This window comes from Natrix helvetica, assembly GCF_964273705.1.
Source record: "Natrix helvetica genome assembly, chromosome: 1".
Lineage (NCBI taxonomy): Eukaryota > Metazoa > Chordata > Lepidosauria > Squamata > Natricidae > Natrix > Natrix helvetica.
Window position 1 is genome coordinate 62,293,867 of NC_138548.1, and position 9,820 is coordinate 62,303,686.

Here is a 9,820-nt window from a genome sequence, read left to right on the forward strand (position 1 = left end):
ATCTTCTCAATTCATGCTTTAATTACATTCTAAATGAAATATTGTTATAGCATCAAATAAAGCAATTCAACACCTGCTCATTGCAGCTTTAACAGTATCAAGAAAATAAAGCTGTACATTATAATCATAAAAATCAAAAAGACAATCTAAGGTAGTGAACATAAGCGGTGTTAAAAATCAAGTTTACACTGCCGTGAACAAAACATTTCCAAGTTTGTCAATTTTAAATAAACTATTTGTAACACACAAAACAAGAGGCAGCAGAATTTTAGATGCATGTTTTCCATTTCATTAAGGAGCAACAAAGACAGCATGTGTGCTTCAGCTGTTTTTACAAATGCCATCTCAGTTCACAGTATGTGCTTTGCATTTAAATAAGAAAGGGTCTTAAGTTTACATTGTAGCTTCTGACAGGCTAATGTTACCTTTTTATCTTTCAGCAAAAAGCTTTGGGGAGATGAACAGCAGTGTCCAAGAAAAATTATCTAGAGTATATAGTATTATGTTCTGCAAGTTAGAAAATATCCAATTTTTGAACTTCGAAAGTACCAAAATATTTCCTCCTAATGCTCAACTTCATTCAGAATTAAATCCCACTTGCACTGGATATTTCCTAACAATTAGTAATTTGGATTCAGAGTTCTAGCTTCGAAGCGGTGTTTTTCTGTTCAATTGTGTCCAATTCTTAAGGACTGCCTGGGCAAGTTCCTAATGTTCCCTTGGCAAGGTTTTTTAGAAGTGGTTTGCCATTGCCATTTTCCTATAGCTGACAAAAGGTGACTGGCCCAAGGTCACCTAGCTGACTTCATGCCTAAAGCAGAACTATAAAACTCACGTTCTCTTCTATTTAAACATATAAGTTTTGGCAAATAAACTGGAAGGATAAACAACAAACCATGATTTACAGACCACAATAGTTTTGTTCAGATAAAATATTGAATTAAAACCAAAGTTCAGTCTTGATTAACCATGTAAATCCAGCCTTAGGTTGATGGGAGTCTGCAGTATGAAGCACATGGTTTTGATGGTATAACATATTATACACCGTATTTTCAACACTCCTGTACATGGATGCCATAAAAAAACACAAACTCCTTCTTAAAGATTTTCAGAACTAAAAACTAGATTAATATTCTGTGTAGTTTTACGGGGCAAAACCTATACCTGGCAAATTATGCACAGATAACTGCAGATCTAAAAAGGCTGTTGTAGAGTTGAAAAAAAGCTGTTGCCCCTTTTCTCTGACAACAGCAATCAAAACGAAAGAACCTGGAGCAATTTCCAGAGAATAATCTTAATTTTAATTGACCAAAAAGAATAATTACGATCTTAGTATAGTGTAGAAAAAGTAGGCAAAACATATTAATAACTATGGTTATTCATAAAATACAGAAAACAAAAGCTTTTCTCCATTCCTGATATAGAATTACTACTGCACCATGTAATGTGTTAGACCAGTGGTTTCCAAAATGGGCAGTGGGATGACTTTGGGGGGGGGGGGGGGGCGCTAAGAGGCAAGGCGGCGGCAGGGGGACGCTAAGAGGCAAAGGAGGTGGCAGAGGAATGCTGGAGATCGCCCCCTCGCAGGGTGCAATTCTGCCTGGGGCTCTGTTGGCCGCCAGTCATCTGAGTACTTCCGGCAGGGGGGAAATTCAGTCTAATGTCCCAAAGACTGGAAGGATTTTTTGCTCGCTCGCTCAGGAGGCATACAAGCATGTCAGGCCGGGGGCGGCAAAGAGGGGGCAGAGAAAGAAGAGAAGAGCCTTTTGCTTGCATTTCTCCGATACGACTCTGCGTGTGCTGTGCACGGAGAAGAGTTGCGGGATTGAACGGGGCTGTCCTTGGGCCTGCATTTCAGATTGGGAATTGGTGCTGCATTACTCAGCGAGTCTGATGTCACTGCACAAGAGCGCTTGCCTGCCTGCTTGCCTGCCTCTCTTGCGCTTTTATAAATGACTTTACTTCTGACTCCCTTTTTGGGACTGTGTTGTGAGCTGCCTCCATGAGGATTGCGCCGTAGTACGCGTTTGCAACGGAGCCACCCCCAAATCCCTGTTGCACCTGCTCCACACGGACATGCCACTCTCGCCTGCCGCTACCCCTCCCACCTTAGAAATGCAACACAAATAAACATGCGGGGGGGGGAAGAGGCTAGCCCCCCCTCTGCCTCTTCACTCCATTCGTAGAGGTGGCCTTAAAAAGTGAGGAGCGGGAGGAAGGGCACTTGGGGTGGTTTCTCAAACTTTGAGTTGCAAAGTAATCTCATTGAAGGCTGAAATATAGGGGAGATTGTGGAAAAAGGATAAGTATTTCCAACATATACTGTTTAATAAAAAGTAAATTAAAAAGTAGTCTAAATACTGTCTAAAGTTGGATATTGTCACATACATGAAAAAACAAAGCAAAACAAAATTATGATAGAACAACGTCCCATATTAGAAGAAAATGCGGTCCAAATGTTCCCAGTATGCCAAACAAGATGTTTTATAACCAAATGGAGTCAAAACACTGCAGGTTTTTTTTTAATAAAGTGCCTTCCTATCTTGATATTTATGCACAGTGAGACCTTTGTCACAGATAAATCTGGATAATGGCATCATTCTTATGTTGTGTGAGTATACATGAGCTGCAAGGCTTGTATTTTGTCATAGTATCATCTATCGCTCCATAAGTACTACTAGGATTTTGACCAGCTACTGGGCATCAATATATTGAGAAATACGGAAAGACAGATCACGTGGGGCAGTCTAATGAGCATTTCTAAAATGGCAGATACCACAGAACAAAGTCTTCTTCCTTCTCTACCCCCACCCCACCCTGTTATTTTGAAAAAAAACCCCAAAGGCAGCAGTGTGTGTGTAAATGATCAGGCATGTACTGTATTACACAGAATTTACTGAACAGTGAAATAGTTACTAAATGTTACAGTTTACTAAGTTACATACTAAGGTTCTTGAAAAATGACTATCAGACTTTGAAAACCTAGTATCACTGGATCATGTTCAATTTTGTTGAATTAACATTAACTAAAAGGGTTTTTAAATTGGATTTTGAATGTGCAATTAATTGTTACAGTTTTGAATTTTACTGTTACTATCTTCCTTTCGTCGTGCAACCCGCCCAGTCACATGTCTCCGCCCAGCCTTGCCCACCAAGCCACACCCACAGAATCAGTAGTAAAAAATTTGAATTCCACCACAGGGTGGGGGGTACTGAGGATCAGTTTGTAGCACTAAGGGGGCGGTGGACTGAAAAAGTTTGGAAACCACTGTGCTAGACCAAGTAATCATGTGATCAACTATAAAAATTCAAAATAATGGGGATGACATATTACTTCTATGATCCAAAGCAATGTGCTATACATAATATCAAATATTGAGGAATATAAATAGCAGAGTATCAGTATGCTTATGCTCTGCATAGGAGTTTGCCTTAGTGTTGATTATTGTAGGAAGTATGTTATATTTAGACAAACTTTTCTGCTGCTTTATTATAGCATTTATATTCTTGACATTGAAAAATGTTAGGAAGGTGGAAATGTCATCTCCTTTCTATGTACAAATGGTATGAGAAGATTATCCTATTCCCAGAGTGGCTTTTTTTCTGCATAGGATTATTTGCTTTTAATACCTGGGTAGCAATTAAATAGGCAAAATACTGGAGCAGCCCAGCTAGATCAGATAACCTATTAAATGGCAAACCTTTTTTGGCCGTGCCAAAAGCGGGGGGAGCACAGGGGGGTTGTGTGCCGGCGTGCCACACCCATGCTATGTGCACGTGCCTCCCCAATATGCACACATGCACGCAATCAGCGACCCCTTCTGCTTTTGCCGCAGTTTTTCTGCCTTCCCCAGGCTCCAGAGGCTTTCTAGGAGCCTGGGGAGGGCGAAAACAGCCTCCCTGCCTCCCTGGACACCCTCCAGAGGGCAAAAATGGACTTACTGGGAAGCCGGAAGTTTGGGAATGGTGACTTCCGGTTTGTCCGTAGGGCCAATTTTCGACTTCCGGAGCCTTCAGGGAAGCCTCCTGAAGGCTCCGGAGAGCAAAAAACGGTCCTACGAGCAAACCGGAAGTCCCTTCCTGAACTTTGGGTTTGCCCATAGGGCCAGTTTTTTGCGCTTTGGAGGCTTCAGGGAAGCCTCCGGAGGGCGATAAACAGCCTCAAAAGAAGTCAGGAGAGAGAAAAGCCAATGTCGCGACGACACAATGTGCGGTCTCGACAGTCCGAGACCACCGTTGATTCTTTTACCGCTGCATGGTCCATATGGACCTAAACCGTCCCAAAGAAACGGTGAACGGGGACAAATCCTTGCTGGTCTCAGGGATATCACAAAGTCCCTGATTGACCCAAGGGAAGCTCTCCAAGCCGGCGGTGAACAGACAGCCCAAGGCTGACAAAGTCAGAGGCGGCTCCGGAAAGAAGGCAGTGAAAGTGAGTCCATCTGGTGAGATTTTTTTCTTTGAGAATGATTGCCCAAAGAAAATTTTTTAAAAAGATAAATTAGTCCTTTAAGCAAAAGAATAAAGCGGTGAAATTTATTTTTATTGGACTGCCTTAAAAAGTTTTTTTTTCCTTTTTCTTTGTAGCAATGTGGATTGAACTGATTGTAATGCTTCCCATTTCTTCTCAAGTGAGTGAATTGATTTTTTCTCCTATTCTTTGCTACCTTATTTTTGGGTTGAACTAAAACCTTTTTTTATTCTAATAATCCTTCCTTCTATTGCTTATTAAACTTTATTAAAGACATTTAAAGACCTTTGTTTTCCATAAGCTTGAAACAAACAGGAGAAAGTTGAATCTGCATTTGGAAGCCAGAACTTGGGTTTTTCCCCCTTTTTTGAAACAATGTATCCTTTGTTCTTTTTCCTTTGATTTTACTGACTTTGTAACTGGAGGGTTTGCAGCTTATTTGTGGAGACTGATAAGGAGCCAAGGACACGGATTGTTCATTTTGCAGGTGCCTTTGTGAAATATTTTGGTAAGGGAAGAAAAAGAAAAGAAAAAGATATAACTCTTCCTTTTTGAAAAAAATTAAAAGAACTTGTGTTTAAGTCAATTTAAAATAAATGTACTTTTATATATATAAGAGACATTGAAGGCTAGAGTGGCAGTGGATTTTAGACTTTTTTCTTCTTCTTTCTCCTCTCTTTTCCTTTTTGGAAATATGTATCAATATGCGGATGAGGAAACCTTACGTTTTCAAGATTTTCTTGTTTGGAATTCAAAACATATTGGAAGGATTTGGGATATTTGAGAAGTTGGGTAGACTATTGTCTGTACAGCAAAAGATGAAGGGGTTGGAGTTCCGAAAATTAAAGAAGAGAATGAAGATATAAAAGATAAAGATAAGATAATAGATGAACTTACTAATGGAGCATTCATGAATGAAAGCTGAAAGAAGGGAATATGGAAAAGTGAATTTGATAATCTGGAGCTCTATCCCTCGTGTCAAGATATGGAATTGATGATGGAATTAAGAAGAGAAACAGTTTCAGAAATACGTCTGATAATTAAAGACATGCTAATTTCAATACCAGTTCAAGGGCAACAAGACTATTTTAAGCAAAAAAGTGCGGAGAGAATTTTTCAAAAACCTTATAAAGAAGTTAATAAGAGAATTGACACAACTGGCAAAAGAGATAAGATTGTTTTGTTACTGGAAAGATACAGGCTGATAATGAATGTTGATAATAAAAAACTTAGTTAATTTTTGGTGATTAATAAGTAGGACCTTGTAGATGCTTTTAGAATGTTTCTTTAAATGTTTATTCGTTAACAAATAATTCATTATGATAATAATAATGACATAATAATCTTAACTAGTAAAAGCAACTTGGATATAAACTACAAATCGGGACCTGGGAAAAAGATTTATTAATTTTACTAATAAATTCTTGTTTAGATTTTGTTATAAAGATGTAATCTTTCTTGGGTGTGAGGAGAGGAGATGTGATATAAATAGTAAATAATTTTTAGCTAACTACAATAACAAGGAAATGTTAATGGATAATGTTTAACGATTTCTACATGTGTTGGCATTGGTAAAAGCAATTGGATATAAGACTTAAATAGTGTTGGGGGGTGAAAGGGGGGGAAATATTTAGATATCATTGATTTTTTTTAGAATATGTTATAAAAGGGTACCTATTGGAGGTTTATTGAAATAGCTAATGAATGCCAGTAGGTGGTTGTGTCTTTAAATACAAATGATTCCAGATAAAAGCATGTTTAAATAATTCTAGTTCAATGAGAATGGTGGTACATTGATAGTAAAATACATAAAGATTTTTGATTTAAAATGTACAATTCAATATGAAGGAAGTATAAATAATGATTGTGGTAGTAACGCACGAAATCTATTTGTAACCAATCAACACGCTTTCTACAAGATGTAATGAAGAATGATTCTTTTTTGTGTTTTTGTTTAATTAAAACAATAAAAAAATTCAAAAAAAAAAAAGGAAGGCTGAAGTCAGCTGGCCAGTGTGCACATGCACGCTGGCCAGCTGACAGAGCAACGCCTCACGTGCCTCGACAAATGGCTCCACGTGCCACCTGTGGCACGCGTGCCATAGGTTCGCCATCACGGCTATACAGTAATATTAGATGCCCAGATGTTCTTAAGTAAATACTTTTTTGACAGAACCACCATATAGCCAACACTATCAGATCTCAGAACCACAACAGTCAATCCACTTTTGTCATTCTTCTTAAAAATGGCAACTTGCTTTAAAATAAGTCTTTTGCAATTACTCTGCCCTTTGTCTCATTTTCTAACCAAAGACCATGTCTTTGAGAAAAATATTTTAGGCTACTATTAAAAAAAAACCCTACAATACAAATTCTTACATGTTTACAAAAATAATTCAAAAATATAACTGAAACAATGGTAATCACTGCAGGAATTTATCTTGAAATTCAAAGAATTATTATATTATACAATAAAACAGGGGAGGGAGAAAGCCTTTTCCTGGTATATTAAAATACCTCCATTCAAGTCCAATACCACAGATGTCAACATTCAGACGAATGCATGAAAAGATCAGCAACACTTCGAGTAAAATAGTTTATAGTTTTTAATATTTAAACCAGACATGTTATATACTTATTGCAAGAAATTGCCCTAATTATGGAACACTGCTCTAGGGAGGCAGAGAAAGTCCTGGGAAGATTTTCAGGGAGATGGACAAGCTAAGATATGTTACATTTGAGTATTAGCAAAAGCTCTGTGAAGAGAGGAAAGATACTGAGAAAATAATGAGCAGGTAGATAGGCTATGCAGTGCTGGGAGTAAATGAACCTCCTCCCCCCACTTTAGTTACTTTAAGATTAAACATACCGAGGAAGGAGTATCAATTTTCCTGAGATTACATGGGTACTATAGAGTTGCACAATTTACTTAAGGAGCAGCCAACAGATACAAAGGTGTTCATGATGGATCCCAACCTCTTTGCTTTGTTCAGATCCAAATACTGTGCATCACTACTTCCAGTCCAGCTTTTGTATTGACCAAAAGCACTGTTATCGGGCTTTAATTTCAGCTTCTTCATTCTCATCTATTATCTAACTTAATATTCAAAGCTGCCAATTGTTTTTGGATTTTAGTGACACATTCAAGACATTTATTTGCATAGCTGTCCACCTCATATGTGACTCTGGCCCAATAAACAATTAAAGTACAAGATAATCATATAATTCAACAATTAAACTAGTTAAAAACTAAAATAACACATCACTCCAAAGCTGGAAAAACACCCAACCCTACCAGATATCATAGAATCTAGATTATTATGGCAGATTGTAACAAAATTTTTCAGTAGTGCAGATAATCGATTAAGAGAGTTTTAAATCTTATTTATGTTTATCCTTGCAAACAAGAATGGAAAGAAATACATCCTATTTCTGCAATTCTCACTCAAGTTACTTGGGAAGTAGGACCGATTTGAACGCACCAACACGCGAGTAAACAACTGCCCAAAGAGGCAAAAAAAGAAAGGAAAAGGTGATGGGATGGGGAATCTCGCTTACCCATAAAAATTCTCAGTCTTTGGCTTCGCTGCAACAAAACAGTAAAAACCCTCGATTCCGGGATTTCTTCTTTTAAGGCGACCGAGTCTCAACAAACTGCAGCCCTTTTTTTCTCCATTTCTCCTTTTGTACTGCTCCTGTTTTAATCCTAGCATTCACCTTTCGGGGAGTATATCTCGCCGAGTTTGACGGGCTTACTCCATAGAGAGCAGCTCCCTAACTTAGTATAACCAGGGAAAGTAGCCAAGGAGTCGCGCGGAGCAGCTCCTCCGAAGCCACGAGGGATAATTCGGAGTGCAAAGAAGCGCCGTACAATAAAATCAATCAACCAATCCCTACGCAGAAAAACCCTTCACCCTCTCTGTGCCCTAGCAGTTCGCCCCAGCCGCCCCGCCGCAGATCCTTCTCCCAGCACACAGAGCCCGATCTGGAAGCTTCACCTCAAAGACGCGTAACACGCCCACGTCCGCTCGAAAATAACCGCCGCAGTATTCAAACTCCGACATCCGCTTGCGTCACAAATAGAGGCACGAATGGAAGAAAAGAGCCCCTCCCCCTTTCTCCGTTGTAAGCTACATCCATTGAACCGATTTTCTACTGCGAAGGTCTGAATAGAATCCTTAGAGCGGAGGGAGGGGCTGGTAGTGAGGAAGTCTTTGATTGGATGATTAGCTGCTATTGGCTAACTATGTCGGGAGGGCGAAAGAGGCTGGGCTAATTTTCCGTCTCTCTCCATTAGGTTTTCCGGGGGGGGGGGGGTGGACTTTTTCAGCCATGTGAATTTGTCAGCAGGGAAAACCAGTTGGTCTTGCCAGAGTTTGAGCCTTGCCTCCACAAAGGAACGGTTCTCAGTACGTGAAGTTGGCAGAATCGTCCGTGATTCAAATCCTCATCGCTTCGGGACCTTTAAATAAGCAACCCTCAACGCAATGAATAAAATAGAATGAGCTCCAAGGGACCTTGGAGGTCTTCTAGCCCAACCCCCTGCTGAAGCAGGAGAACTCCCCCCCCCCATACCTTTTACCTTAAACTGTCTAACGTGGACCTTACGCGTTTCTTAAAAGATCCCTAAGGGGGCGTGCAGAAGCGCACCAGAGTGCCTACCGTCCCCATTTATATGTACTCATGTGTTTATGGCTATGTTTTGCTTATTTATATTCATTTATTTGTGCCATTTTTTTTTCATATGTCCATATCTATGTCTATACTGATACTTGTCTCCTTGTACTTGTTGACAAATAAACAAACAAACAAAACGTATACAGTATAGAAAACATTTACAATACAATACAATACAATAGTAGAGTTGGAAGGGACCTTGGAGGTCTTCTAGTCCAACCCCCTGCCTAGGCAGGAAACCCTATACCGTTCCAGACAAATGGCTATCCAACATCTTCTTAAAGACTTCCAGTGTTGGGGCATTCACAACTTCTGGAGGCAAGCTGTTCCACTGATTAATTGTTCTAACTGTCAGGAAGTTTCTCCTCAGTTCTAAGTTGCTTCTCTCCTTGATTAGTTTCCACCCATTGCTTCTTGTTCTGTCCTCAGGTGCCTTGGAGAATAGCTTGACTCCCTCTTCTTTGTGGCAACCCCTGAGATATTGGAACACTGCTATCATGTCTCCCCTAGTCCTTCTTTCTCTTAAGCTAGACATACCTAGTTCCTGCTTGGGAGTAGCCGCCTTGTATGAACCCAGCCCATGTTTGTTGGAAGAGGTGCATAGATTGTAAGGGTTTATTCAGCAAAGTCCTGTCTACCCAGCCACCCATTAAAAAAAAAACCATAGATTTT

The 9,820-nt window shown here is 39.5% G+C and overlaps 1 protein-coding gene across 4 annotated transcripts in view; it reads right to left on the bottom strand.

Annotated features, from left to right (window-relative positions):
- G2E3 (G2/M-phase specific E3 ubiquitin protein ligase) overlaps window positions 1-8,603 on the bottom strand; it is a 31,864-nt gene extending 23,261 nt beyond the window's left edge. For 2 of the 4 annotated variants that reach the window (XM_081937133.1, XM_081937131.1), the window contains exon 1: window positions 8,470-8,603. The gene's annotated coding sequence lies outside the window, so the exon portion shown is untranslated. Of the gene's footprint in view, window positions 1-8,029 lie in introns of all 4 variants that reach the window. The other 2 variants (XM_081937132.1, XM_081937130.1) reach the window with 1 other exon arrangement.
- Window positions 8,604-9,820: the final 1,217 nt, after the last annotated feature.